The sequence below is a fragment of the Pangasianodon hypophthalmus genome, chromosome 12, assembly GCF_027358585.1.
Source record: "Pangasianodon hypophthalmus isolate fPanHyp1 chromosome 12, fPanHyp1.pri, whole genome shotgun sequence".
Lineage (NCBI taxonomy): Eukaryota > Metazoa > Chordata > Actinopteri > Siluriformes > Pangasiidae > Pangasianodon > Pangasianodon hypophthalmus.
The window spans coordinates 6,695,104-6,708,595 of NC_069721.1; the positions used below are offsets into that span (position 1 = coordinate 6,695,104).

Sequence of the window (13,492 nt, forward strand, 5' to 3'; positions counted from 1 at the left end):
CTCTAAACTTTAATCCTAACATCTAAACTTTAATCCAATCCCTAATCCTATCATCCGAAACTAGAAACTCTAAACTCTAAACTCTAAACTCTAATTTGAAAATCCTAAAAAAAAAAAAAAAAAAACTTAATCCTAATATCTAAACCTTTGTCCAGACTTTAATACTAACATCTAAACCTTAATCCAAACCCTAATGTTATAATCAAACCTTAATCCAAAAGTTAAATCCTGCCTCTAAACCATAATTTGAACTTTAAACCCTAATCCAAACCTCAGTATCAGTGTCAGTATGGCTGCTGAAAAGAGTAAGTACAAAGAAAAACAAACTGTCGTTACTTTGAGTGGAAGACATTAACATACTAAAGAAGATGAGTTAATGTTGGAGAGAGATTCACATTTATGAGATAACACACAACTCAAGAAGTTTGTGAGGCCTTGAGGAAACCGTGTCTGAGTTCATTTTCTACTTACCATATTGTGCTGTCTGTAGTGTTGTCCAAATTCTCACTGGATAGTTTACTATATTATTACCCATAAATCCGACGTGAAACTGATGCACACCACTTTAGCACTTATGTATTTCAAGTAATTTTTGGTTTTAATGACCACTAACCCTGACAAGCTTTTGATAGTGTATATGTAAGAAAAAATTTTTATGGTTTCAATTTGCATAGTTAGAACATCCCTAAATTGTGCTAATTAGATATGTATTGTATACTGTAAGACTGTTACCAATATCATACTTAACATTGTACTGTTGATCAGATTAATTACACAGCACAGTCTATGTAAGGAATTAAAAAATGTGGCATGTTGTTATAGGAAAATAATCAACACAACTACTACTATCTAACAATGATGCAGTCTGATGTGAAGTTGATTATTTTCCAATAAAAGCATCTCAAAGTGTTCCACTTATACCACATTAATTTGTTAAGGATTGCCATTTTTATTTAGTAAATAATGGCATGTTATGCTTTTGATCAAGATATTTATAGTTACATTTAATGTTGAGGAACTTAGTTCTGGTAATCTGGAGAAACCTCAAGAGAGACCTGGCCCTTTGAGGAGCTGTCCTCCTCAGCTGGCACTGGGCAGCTAACCTATTTGTCATGACACCCTTTGGAAAAGAAAGACTTCTGTAGTACTTCTAAGAATGCATTGCAACACTGCATGTTGCTTCTAAACCAGAAGTAACATGACAAGGTAGTGACCCCACAAGCACAGAGATTATGACTCATATGAAAGAATAGATAACTCAATACAAACACACACATCCTTGTCATTTACTGGGTTACAGACCTAAATATTGTTACAGCCATCAACATTGTTAACAGCCACCAAAGTTGTTACAGACATCAATATTGTTAACAGCCATCAATGATGTTACAGACATCAACACTGTTAGACACATCAACATTGTTACAGACATCAACATTGTTAACAGCCATCAGTGTTAATGTAAATGTACATCAACATTGTTAACAGCCATCACTGTTGTTACAGACATCAACACTGTTAGACACATCAACATTGTTACAGACATCAACATTGTTAACAGCCACCAAAGTTGTTACAAACATCAACATTGTTAAAAGCCATCAATGTTGTTACAGACATTAACACTGTTAGACACATCAACATTGTTACAGACATCAACATTGTTAGCAGCCACCAAAGTTGTTACAAACATCAACATTGTTAAAAGCCATCAATGTTGTTACAGACATTAACACTGTTAGACACATCAACATTGTTACAGACATCAACATTGTTAACAGCCATCAACATTGTTACAGACATAAACATTGTTGCAACCATCAACACTGTTACAGACCTCTACATTGTTACAGCCATCAACATTTTTTTACAGACATCAACATTATTACAGACGTAAATATTGTTACAGCCAGAAACAATGTTACAGCTATCAACATTGTTACAACCATAAACAATGTTATAGCCATTGTCACTTTTGGAAAATACAAAGCAAACTCCTCGAGTCTGAGGAGTAGGAGAGGATTATTGTGCCTCATGCTGAGTCACATTCTAATGTATATTCCAGGTTGGTGAAGTTCCACAATGTCAACTGGTTTCAAAAGTGTGTGCCATAGATTCTCTGTGAGTATACCATTTCCAGAAATCTGGAATATACACAGGAGTGGAACTCGAGGAGTCTGTTTTGCTGTGTTTTCCAAAAGTAAACATGACCATGGTCACCAACAGTATGTTTATATTTATGTCTGTAACAATGTTTATGGCTGTAACAATGTTTATGTCTGTAACCGAGTAGCTAAGTATGTATTGAGATATCTACTGTTTTATATAAGTCATAGTCTCTGTGCTTGTGGATCACTGCCTTGTCATGTTGCTTAAAATAAGTGTATAGCGGTGGCTTTTTGAGATACTCTGAGTTGAACTGATAACTTGTGACAGGCTTATCCTGTCTGGTGCCAGAACATTAATTTTCTTTAACTGAATAATTTAATTAAATTTAATAATTAATTTAAAGTGTTCTTTAGCTGCCACCATTACACATTAATTTTGTGATAGTTTGTAAATACACTGCTGCACTCCTGACTGTTGCACCATGCAGTCAAGTAGAATTACACACATGCATGTGACTACAAATTGCAGCAAGAAATATAAATGCTGCCTTTGTGGCAAAGTTGCAACTTGTAATTCCCTGCTACAAACAGTAAAATCCCACCTGTGATCAGTGTAAATTCCCCCTTTTCTACTTTTAATTTAGTTTATGGCAGTAGTGAATTTAGATCAGTTATTATATAGACACAATCATTAATTAAATCTATAACACTGACCAAAACATCTGTAACCGAGGGCAGCGTTGCTCGGACACCAGTCACGATGACCTAACTTCCCGTCATTGTTAGTTGAATGCCATCTTATGATGTTAACAGTCCAGCTCTGATTAAGGAGCGTGTTGATGCTAGTCTGTTCATGTCTCGACGTCACCAACCAAGCTTCACAACATAGTTATTCAAATGCTGGGCAAAACCATCGTGTAGACATGCGTTGAAGACATATGTTTATAGGGTACAGTGAAATTGTAGGGGTGCAGGAACAAATATGTGCAGTGGGCTGGCTTGTTGGTCTAGGAGTATGGTTCTTGCTTCGGGTGCAAAAGGTCCCGCGTTCAAATCCTGGATGAGCCCAGGTTTTATGTTGAATAGGCTACCTCTGGGTGGTTAAAACTAAAGGAACCCTTGGCTACTGTCTACTTGGTTCTAGCTTGGCTGTGTGGTTCTCGAGAGGTCCCAAAATGTTCAAATCCCTGCTGAGCCCTTGCTTTTCTGTCATCTTGTCCTTCTGTAACCACGTTGCTCGGACACCAGTCACCACGACCAAGCTTCCCGTCATCGTTAGTCCAAAGCCATCTTGTGACGTCCAACAGTCCAACAGTCCAGCTCTGATAAAGGAGCTTGTTGATGCTAGTCTGTTTATCACAAAAGCCCCTTTTCTGGCAATCTATCCTTTCAGGTTTAGTCTACCTTTGATATAGTTACTTGGAGTTGAATGCTGGGCGAAACCATCTTGTGATGTGACGAGTCCATCTCAGAATAAGCAACGCATTGATACTAGACTGCTTATCAGAAAGGCACTTTTTCAAGGAATGCAAGTTTCAGGAGAAATCATTTTCAGCCCTGGTCCAATATAGGAAAAATGGAGGATCTTGCACACAGATCATGAGGTCAAAGTCTTTTCCGAGTTCCTGACACTTAATATTGACTTCCTTTGAGTTCTTTGGCTTATTTCACCTTAATATTTTGGGCAACCATCTGAAAAGTTTAGCATGAACCTGCAGAACTGTATAGACATACATTTACAGAGCCCAGTGAAATTCCAGGGGTGCAGCAACTGGCACATGCAGGGGGTTTGGCTCGTTGGTCTAGGGGTATGATTCTCGCTTCGGGTGCACGAGGTCCCGGGTTCAAATCCCGGATGAGCCCAGGTTTTATGTCGAATAGGCTACCTCTGGGTGGTTAAAAATAAAGGAACCCTTGGCTACTGTCTACTTGGTTCTAGCTTGGCTGTGTGGTTCTCGAGAGGTCCCAAAAGGTTCAAATCCCTACTGAGCCCTTGCTTTTCTGTCATCTTGTCCTTCTGTAACCGAGGGCCACGTTGCACGACCAAGCTTCCCGTCATCGTTAGTCCAAAGCCATCTTGTGACGTCCAACAGTCCAGCTCTGATAAAGGAGCTTGTTGATGCTAGTCTGTTTATCACAAAAGCCCCTTTTCTGGCAATCCACGCTTTCAGGTTTAGTCTACCTTTGATATAGTTACTTGGAGTACCAACTTTGGCGGTGAAAACCAGCAAACCCTCCACGTCACCAACCAAGCTTCACCACATAGTTAGTCGATTGCTGGGCGAAACCATCTTGTGATGTGACGAGTCCATCTCAGAACAAGCAACGCATTGATACTAGACTGCTTATCAGAAAGGCCCTTTTTCAAGGAATGCAAGTTTCAGGAGAAATCATTTTCAGCCCTGGTCCAATATAGGAAAAATGGAGGATCTTGCACACAGATCATTCCGAGTTCCTGACACTTAATATTGACTTCCTTTGAGTTCTTTGGCTCGTGCCAGGAATTGTCCTTCTCTCAGTAAAAACAACCTCATTGAGACTAAATCAGTCTGCAAAAACGCTGTTTACGGATTTCTCCTTTCCAGCAGAATGTTGTTGATGGAGTTATTGCAGCAGTAATAAATCGTGGTTAAATGAACAAAGGATTTTCTCGCTAGATATCATAGCCGATAGCTTGTTGCGACTCTCTGGGGAATCACAAACCCTGCTTCGGAATATCTCCCAACACAATTTCCTTATACCCCTGTTTGAATAGAGCAAAAGCAGTAAAGCCAGACAGTTTGCTGAAGAACACATGGGTGACTTGTACCTTATTTCACCTTAATATTTTGTGCAACCATCTGAAAAGTTTAGCATGAACCTGCAGAACCGTATATACATACAGAAAGTCCAGGGGTGCAGCAACTGGCACGTGCAGGGGGTTTGGCTCGTTGGTCTAGGGGTATGATTCTCGCTTTGGGTGCGAGAGGTCCCGGGTTCAAATCCTGGACGAGCCCAGGTTTTACGTCGAATAGGCTACCTCTGGGTGGTTAAAGCTAAAGGAACCCTTGGCTACTGTCTACTTGGTTCTAGCTTGGCTGTGTGGTTCTCGAGAGGTCCCAAAAGGTTCAAATCCCTGCTGAGCCCTTGCTTTTCTGTCATCTTGTCCTTCTGTAACCGAGGGCCACGTTGCTCGGACACCAGTCACCACGACCAAGCTTCCCGTCATCGTTAGTCCAAAGCCATCTTGTGACGTCCAACAGTCCAGCTCTGATAAAGGAGCTTGTTGATGCTAGTCTGTTTATCACAAAAGCCCCTTTTCTGGCAATCCACGCTTTCAGGTTTAGTCTACCTTTGATATAGTTACTTGGAGTACCAACTTTGGCGGTGAAAACCAGCAAACCCTCCACGTCACCAACCAAGCTTCACCACATAGTTAGTCGATTGCTGGGCGAAACCATCTTGTGATGTGACGAGTCCATCTCAGAACAAGCAACGCATTGGTACTAGACTGCTTATCAGAAAGGCCCTTTTTCAAGGAATGCAAGTTTCAGGAGAAATCATTTTCAGCCCTGGTCCAATATAGGAAAAATGGAGGATCTTGCACACAGATCATTCCGAGTTCCTGACACTTAATATTGACTTCCTTTGAGTTCTTTGGCTCGTGCCAGGAATTGTCCTTCTCTCAGTAAAAACAACCTCATTGAGACTAAATCAGTCTGCAAAAACGCTGTTTACGGATTTCTCCTTTCCAGCAGAATGTTGTTGATGGAGTTATTGCAGCGGTAATAAATCGTGGTTAAATGAACAAAGGATTTTCTCGCTAGATATCATAGCCGATAGCTTGTTGCGACTCTCTGGGGAATCACAAACCCTGCTTCGGAATATCTCCCAACACAATTTCCTTATACCCCTGTTTAAATAGAGCGAAAGCAGTAAAGCCAGACAGTTTGCTGAAGAACACATGGGTGACTTGTACCTTATTTCACCTTAATATTTTGTGCAACCATCTGAAAAGTTTAGCATGAACCTGCAGAACTGTATATACATACAGAAAGTCCAGGGGTGCAGCAACTGGCACGTGCAGGGGGTTTGGCTCGTTGGTCTAGGGGTATGATTCTCGCTTTGGGTGCGAGAGGTCCCGGGTTCAAATCCCGGACGAGCCCAGGTTTTACGTCGAATAGGCTACCTCTGGGTGGTTAAAACTAAAGGAACCCTTGGCTACTGTCTACTTGGTTCTAGCTTGGCTGTGTGGTTCTCGAGAGGTCCCAAAAGGTTCAAATCCCTACTGAGCCCTTGCTTTTCTGTCATCTTGTCCTTCTGTAACCGAGGGCCACGTTGCTCGGACACCAGTCACCACGACCAAGCTTCCCGTCATCGTTAGTCCAAAGCCATCTTGTGACGTCCAACAGTCCAACAGTCCAGCTCTGATAAAGGAGCTTGTTGATGCTAGTCTGTTTATCACAAAAGCCCCTTTTCTGGCAATCCACGCTTTCAGGTTTAGTCTATCTTTGATATAGTTACTTGGAGTACCAACTTTGGCGGTGAAAACCAGCAAACCCTCCACGTCACCAACCAAGCTTCACCACATAGTTAGTCGATTGCTGGGCGAAACCATCTTGTGATGTGACGAGTCCATCTCAGAACAAGCAACGCATTGGTACTAGACTGCTTATCAGAAAGGCCCTTTTTCAAGGAATGCAAGTTTCAGGAGAAATCATTTTCAGCCCTGGTCCAATATAGGAAAAATGGAGGATCTTGCACACAGATCATTCCGAGTTCCTGACACTTAATATTGACTTCCTTTGAGTTCTTTGGCTCGTGCCAGGAATTGTCCTTCTCTCAGTAAAAACAACCTCATTGAGACTAAATCAGTCTGCAAAAACGCTGTTTACGGATTTCTCCTTTCCAGCAGAATGTTGTTGATGGAGTTATTGCAGCGGTAATAAATCGTGGTTAAATGAACAAAGGATTTTCTCGCTAGATATCATAGCCGATAGCTTGTTGCGACTCTCTGGGGAATCACAAACCCTGCTTCGGAATATCTCCCAACACAATTTCCTTATACCTCTGTTTGAATAGAGCGAAAGCAGTAAAGCCAGACAGTTTGCTGAAGAACACATGGGTGACTTGTACCTTATTTCACCTTAATATTTTGTGCAACCATCTGAAAAGTTTAGCATGAACCTGCAGAACTGTATAGACATACATTTATAGAGCCCAGTGAAATTTCAGGGGCGCAGCAACTGGCACATGCAGGGAGTTTGGCTCGTTGGTCTAGGGGTATGATTCTCGCTTAGGGTGCGAGAGGTCCCGGGTTCAAATCCCGGACGAGCCCAGGTTTTACGTCGAATAGGCTACCTCTGGGTGGTTAAAGCTAAAGGAACCCTTGGCTACTGTCTACTTGGTTCTAGCTTGGCTGTGTGGTTCTCGAGAGGTCCCAAAAGGTTCAAATCCCTGCTGAGCCCTTGCTTTTCTGTCATCTTGTCCTTCTGTAACCGAGGGCCACGTTGCTCGGACACCAGTCACCACGACCAAGCTTCCCGTCATCGTTAGTCCAAAGCCATCTTGTGACGTCCAACAGTCCAGCTCTGATAAAGGAGCTTGTTGATGCTAGTCTGTTTATCACAAAAGCCCCTTTTCTGGCAATCCACGCTTTCAGGTTTAGTCTACCTTTGATATAGTTACTTGGAGTACCAACTTTGGCGGTGAAAACCAGCAAACCCTCCACGTCACCAACCAAGCTTCACCACATAGTTAGTCGATTGCTGGGCGAAACCATCTTGTGATGTGACGAGTCCATCTCAGAACAAGCAACGCATTGATACTAGACTGCTCATCAGAAAGGCCCTTTTTCAAGGAATGCAAGTTTCAGGAGAAATCATTTTCAGCCCTGGTCCAATATAGGAAAAATGGAGGATCTTGCACACAGATCATTCCGAGTTCCTGACACTTAATATTGACTTCCTTTGAGTTCTTTGGCTCGTGCCAGGAATTGTCCTTCTCTCAGTAAAAACAACCTCATTGAGACTAAATCAGTCTGCAAAAACGCTGTTTACGGATTTCTCCTTTCCAGCAGAATGTTGTTGATGGAGTTATTGCAGCAGTAATAAATCGTGGTTAAATGAACAAAGGATTTTCTCGCTAGATATCATAGCCGATAGCTTGTTGCGACTCTCTGGGGAATCACAAACCCTGCTTCGGAATATCTCCCAACACAATTTCCTTATACCCCTGTTTGAATAGAGCGAAAGCAGTAAAGCCAGACAGTTTGCTGAAGAACACATGGGTGACTTGTACCTTATTTCACCTTAATATTTTGTGCAACCATCTGAAAAGTTTAGCATGAACCTGCAGAACCGTATATACATACAGAAAGTCCAGGGGTGCAGCAACTGGCACGTGCAGGGGGTTTGGCTCGTTGGTCTAGGGGTATGATTCTCGCTTTGGGTGCGAGAGGTCCCGGGTTCAAATCCCGGACGAGCCCAGGTTTTACGTCGAATAGGCTACCTCTGGGTGGTTAAAACTAAAGGAACCCTTGGCTACTATCTACTTGGTTCTAGCTTGGCTGTGTGGTTCTCGAGAGGTCCCAAAAGGTTCAAATCCCTACTGAGCCCTTGCTTTTCTGTCATCTTGTCCTTCTGTAACCGAGGGCCACGTTGCTCGGACACCAGTCACCACGACCAAGCTTCCCGTCATCGTTAGTCCAAAGCCATCTTGTGACGTCCAACAGTCCAACAGTCCAGCTCTGATAAAGGAGCTTGTTGATGCTAGTCTGTTTATCACAAAAGCCCCTTTTCTGGCAATCCACGCTTTCAGGTTTAGTCTATCTTTGATATAGTTACTTGGAGTACCAACTTTGGCGGTGAAAACCAGCAAACCCTCCACGTCACCAACCAAGCTTCACCACATAGTTAGTCGATTGCTGGGCGAAACCATCTTGTGATGTGACGAGTCCATCTCATAATAAGCAACGCATTGATACTAGACTGCTTATCAGAAAGGCCCTTTTTCAAGGAATGCAAGTATCAGGAGAAATCATTTTCAGCCCTGGTCCAATATAGGAAAAATGGAGGATCTTGCACACAGATCATTCCGAGTTCCTGACACTTAATATTGACTTCCTTTGAGTTCTTTGGCTCGTGCCAGGAATTGTCCTTCTCTCAGTAAAAACAACCTCATTGAGACTAAATCAGTCTGCAAAAACGCTGTTTACGGATTTCTCCTTTCCAGCAGAATGTTGTTGATGGAGTTATTGCAGCAGTAATAAATCGTGGTTAAATGAACAAAGGATTTTCTCGCTAGATATCATAGCCGATAGCTTGTTGCGACTCTCTGGGGAATCACAAACCCTGCTTCGGAATATCTCCCAACACAATTTCCTTATACCCCTGTTTGAATAGAGCGAAAGCAGTAAAGCCAGACAGTTTGCTGAAGAACACATGGGTGACTTGTACCTTATTTCACCTTAATATTTTGTGCAACCATCTGAAAAGTTTAGCATGAACATGCAGAACCGTATATACATACAGAAATTCCAGGGGTGCAGCAACTGGCACGTGCAGGGGGTTTGGCTCGTTGGTCTAGGGGTATGATTCTCGCTTTGGGTGCGAGAGGTCCTGGGTTCAAATCCCGGACGAGCCCAGGTTTTACGTCGAATAGGCTACCTCTGGGTGGTTAAAACTAAAGGAACCCTTGGCTACTATCTACTTGGTTCTAGCTTGGCTGTGTGGTTCTCGAGAGGTCCCAAAAGGTTCAAATCCCTACTGAGCCCTTGCTTTTCTGTCATCTTGTCCTTCTGTAACCGAGGGCCACATTGCTCGGACACCAGTCACCACGACCAAGCTTCCCGTCATCGTTAGTCCAAAGCCATCTTGTGACGTCCAACAGTCCAACAGTCCAGCTCTGATAAAGAAGCTTGTTGATGCTAGTCTGTTTATCACAAAAGCCCCTTTTCTGGCAATCCACGCTTTCAGGTTTAGTCTATCTTTGATATAGTTACTTGGAGTACCAACTTTGGCGGTGAAAACCAGCAAACCCTCCACGTCACCAACCAAGCTTCACCACATAGTTAGTCGATTGCTGGGCGAAACCATCTTGTGATGTGACGAGTCCATCTCATAATAAGCAACGCATTGATACTAGACTGCTTATCAGAAAGGCCCTTTTTCAAGGAATGCAAGTATCAGGAGAAATCATTTTCAGCCCTGGTCCAATATAGGAAAAATGGAGGATCTTGCACACAGATCATTCCGAGTTCCTGACACTTAATATTGACTTCCTTTGAGTTCTTTGGCTCGTGCCAGGAATTGTCCTTCTCTCAGTAAAAACAACCTCATTGAGACTAAATCAGTCTGCAAAAACGCTGTTTACGGATTTCTCCTTTCCAGCAGAATGTTGTTGATGGAGTTATTGCAGCAGTAATAAATCGTGGTTAAATGAACAAAGGATTTTCTCGCTAGACATCATAGCCGATAGCTTGTTGCGACTCTCTGGGGAATCACAAACCCTGCTTCGGAATATCTCCCAACACAATTTCCTTATACCCCTGTTTGAATAGAGCGAAAGCAGTAAAGCCAGACAGTTTGCTGAAGAACACATGGGTGACTTGTACCTTATTTCACCTTAATATTTTGTGCAACCATCTGAAAAGTTTAGCATGAACCTGCAGAACTGTATATACATACAGAAAGTCCAGGGGTGCAGCAACTGGCACGTGCAGGGGGTTTGGCTCGTTGGTCTAGGGGTATGATTCTCGCTTCGGGTGCGAGAGGTCCCGGGTTCAAATCCCGGACGAGCCCAGGTTTTACGTCGAATAGGCTACCTCTGGGTGGTTAAAACTAAAGGAACCCTTGGCTACTGTCTACTTGGTTCTAGCTTGGCTGTGTGGTTCTCGAGAGGTCCCAAAAGGTTCAAATCCCTACTGAGCCCTTGCTTTTCTGTCATCTTGTCCTTCTGTAACCGAGGGCCACGTTGCTCGGACACCAGTCACCACGACCAAGCTTCCCGTCATCGTTAGTCCAAAGCCATCTTGTGACGTCCAACAGTCCAGCTCTGATAAAGGAGCTTGTTGATGCTAGTCTGTTTATCACAAAAGCCCCTTTTCTGGCAATCCACGCTTTCAGGTTTAGTCTACCTTTGATATAGTTACTTGGAGTACCAACTTTGGCGGTGAAAACCAGCAAACCCTCCACGTCACCAACCAAGCTTCACCACATAGTTAGTCGATTGCTGGGCGAAACCATCTTGTGATGTGACGAGTCCATCTCAGAACAAGCAACGCATTGGTACTAGACTGCTTATCAGAAAGGCCCTTTTTCAAGGAATGCAAGTTTCAGGAGAAATCATTTTCAGCCCTGGTCCAATATAGGAAAAATGGAGGATCTTGCACACAGATCATGAGGTCAAAGTCTTTTCCGAGTTCCTGACACTTAATATTGACTTCCTTTGAGTTCTTTGGCTCGTGCCAGGAATTGTCCTTCTCTCAGTAAAAACAACCTCATTGAGACTAAATCAGTCTGCAAAAACGCTGTTTACGGATTTCTCCTTTCCAGCAGAATGTTGTTGATGGAGTTATTGCAGCGGTAATAAATCGTGGTTAAATGAACAAAGGATTTTCTCGCTAGATATCATAGCCGATAGCTTGTTGCGACTCTCTGGGGAATCACAAACCCTGCTTCGGAATATCTCCCAACACAATTTCCTTATACCTCTGTTTGAATAGAGCGAAAGCAGTAAAGCCAGACAGTTTGCTGAAGAACACATGGGTGACTTGTACCTTATTTCACCTTAATATTTTGTGCAACCATCTGAAAAGTTTAGCATGAACCTGCAGAACTGTATAGACATACATTTATAGAGCCCAGTGAAATTTCAGGGGTGCAGCAACTGGCACGTGCAGGGAGTTTGGCTCGTTGGTCTAGGGGTATGATTCTCGCTTAGGGTGCGAGAGGTCCCGGGTTCAAATCCCGGACGAGCCCAGGTTTTACGTCGAATAGGCTACCTCTGGGTGGTTAAAGCTAAAGGAACCCTTGGCTACTGTCTACTTGGTTCTAGCTTGGCTGTGTGGTTCTCGAGAGGTCCCAAAAGGTTCAAATCCCTGCTGAGCCCTTGCTTTTCTGTCATCTTGTCCTTCTGTAACCGAGGGCCACGTTGCTCGGACACCAGTCACCACGACCAAGCTTCCCGTCATCGTTAGTCCAAAGCCATCTTGTGACGTCCAACAGTCCAGCTCTGATAAAGGAGCTTGTTGATGCTAGTCTGTTTATCACAAAAGCCCCTTTTCTGGCAATCCACGCTTTCAGGTTTAGTCTACCTTTGATATAGTTACTTGGAGTACCAACTTTGGCGGTGAAAACCAGCAAACCCTCCACGTCACCAACCAAGCTTCACCACATAGTTAGTCGATTGCTGGGCGAAACCATCTTGTGATGTGACGAGTCCATCTCAGAACAAGCAACGCATTGATACTAGACTGCTCATCAGAAAGGCCCTTTTTCAAGGAATGCAAGTTTCAGGAGAAATCATTTCAATCAAACCCTGCTTCGGAATATCTCCCAACACAATTTCCTTATACCCCTGTTTGAATAGAGCGAAAGCAGTAAAGCCAGACAGTTTGCTGAAGAACACATGGGTGACTTGTACCTTATTTCACCTTAATATTTTGTGCAACCATCTGAAAAGTTTAGCATGAACCTGCAGAACCGTATATACATACAGAAAGTCCAGGGGTGCAGCAACTGGCACGTGCAGGGGGTTTGGCTCGTTGGTCTATGGGTATGATTCTCGCTTTGGGTGCGAGAGGTCCCGAGTTCAAATCCCGGACGAGCCCAGGTTTTACGTCGAATAGGCTACCTCTGGGTGGTTAAAACTAAAGGAACCCTTGGCTACTATCTACTTGGTTCTAGCTTGGCTGTGTGGTTCTCGAGAGGTCCCAAAAGGTTCAAATCCCTACTGAGCCCTTGCTTTTCTGTCATCTTGTCCTTCTGTAACCGAGGGCCACGTTGCTCGGACACCAGTCACCACGACCAAGCTTCCCGTCATCGTTAGTCCAAAGCCATCTTGTGACGTCCAACAGTCCAACAGTCCAGCTCTGATAAAGGAGCTTGTTGATGCTAGTCTGTTTATCACAAAAGCCCCTTTTCTGGCAATCCACGCTTTCAGGTTTAGTCTATCTTTGATATAGTTACTTGGAGTACCAACTTTGGCGGTGAAAACCAGCAAACCCTCCACGTCACCAACCAAGCTTCACCACATAGTTAGTCGATTGCTGGGCGAAACCATCTTGTGATGTGACGAGTCCATCTCATAATAAGCAACGCATTGATACTAGACTGCTTATCAGAAAGGCCCTTTTTCAAGGAATGCAAGTATCAGGAGAAATCATTTTCAGCCCTGGTCCAATA

At 43.3% G+C, this 13,492-nt stretch overlaps 8 non-coding genes across 8 annotated transcripts; all 8 read left to right on the top strand.

Annotated features, from left to right (window-relative positions):
- Window positions 1-3,899: 3,899 nt before the first annotated feature.
- Window positions 3,900-3,971, top strand: trnap-cgg (transfer RNA proline (anticodon CGG)). The gene has a single exon. It is a non-coding gene; the product is annotated as a tRNA-Pro (tRNA).
- Window positions 3,972-5,032: 1,061 nt separating this feature from the next.
- Window positions 5,033-5,104, top strand: trnap-ugg (transfer RNA proline (anticodon UGG)). The gene has a single exon. It is a non-coding gene; the product is annotated as a tRNA-Pro (tRNA).
- Window positions 5,105-6,181: 1,077 nt separating this feature from the next.
- trnal-uag (transfer RNA leucine (anticodon UAG)) lies at window positions 6,182-6,253 on the top strand. Its single transcript has one exon. It is a non-coding gene; the product is annotated as a tRNA-Pro (tRNA).
- Window positions 6,254-7,353: 1,100 nt separating this feature from the next.
- On the top strand, window positions 7,354-7,425 carry trnap-ugg (transfer RNA proline (anticodon UGG)). The gene has a single exon. It is a non-coding gene; the product is annotated as a tRNA-Pro (tRNA).
- Window positions 7,426-8,502: 1,077 nt separating this feature from the next.
- trnap-ugg (transfer RNA proline (anticodon UGG)) lies at window positions 8,503-8,574 on the top strand. Its single transcript has one exon. It is a non-coding gene; the product is annotated as a tRNA-Pro (tRNA).
- A 1,085-nt stretch (window positions 8,575-9,659) lies between these two features.
- trnap-agg (transfer RNA proline (anticodon AGG)) lies at window positions 9,660-9,731 on the top strand. The gene has a single exon. It is a non-coding gene; the product is annotated as a tRNA-Pro (tRNA).
- A 1,085-nt stretch (window positions 9,732-10,816) lies between these two features.
- On the top strand, window positions 10,817-10,888 carry trnap-ugg (transfer RNA proline (anticodon UGG)). The gene has a single exon. It is a non-coding gene; the product is annotated as a tRNA-Pro (tRNA).
- A 1,107-nt stretch (window positions 10,889-11,995) lies between these two features.
- Window positions 11,996-12,067, top strand: trnap-ugg (transfer RNA proline (anticodon UGG)). The gene has a single exon. It is a non-coding gene; the product is annotated as a tRNA-Pro (tRNA).
- The last annotated feature ends 1,425 nt before the right edge of the window (window positions 12,068-13,492 follow it).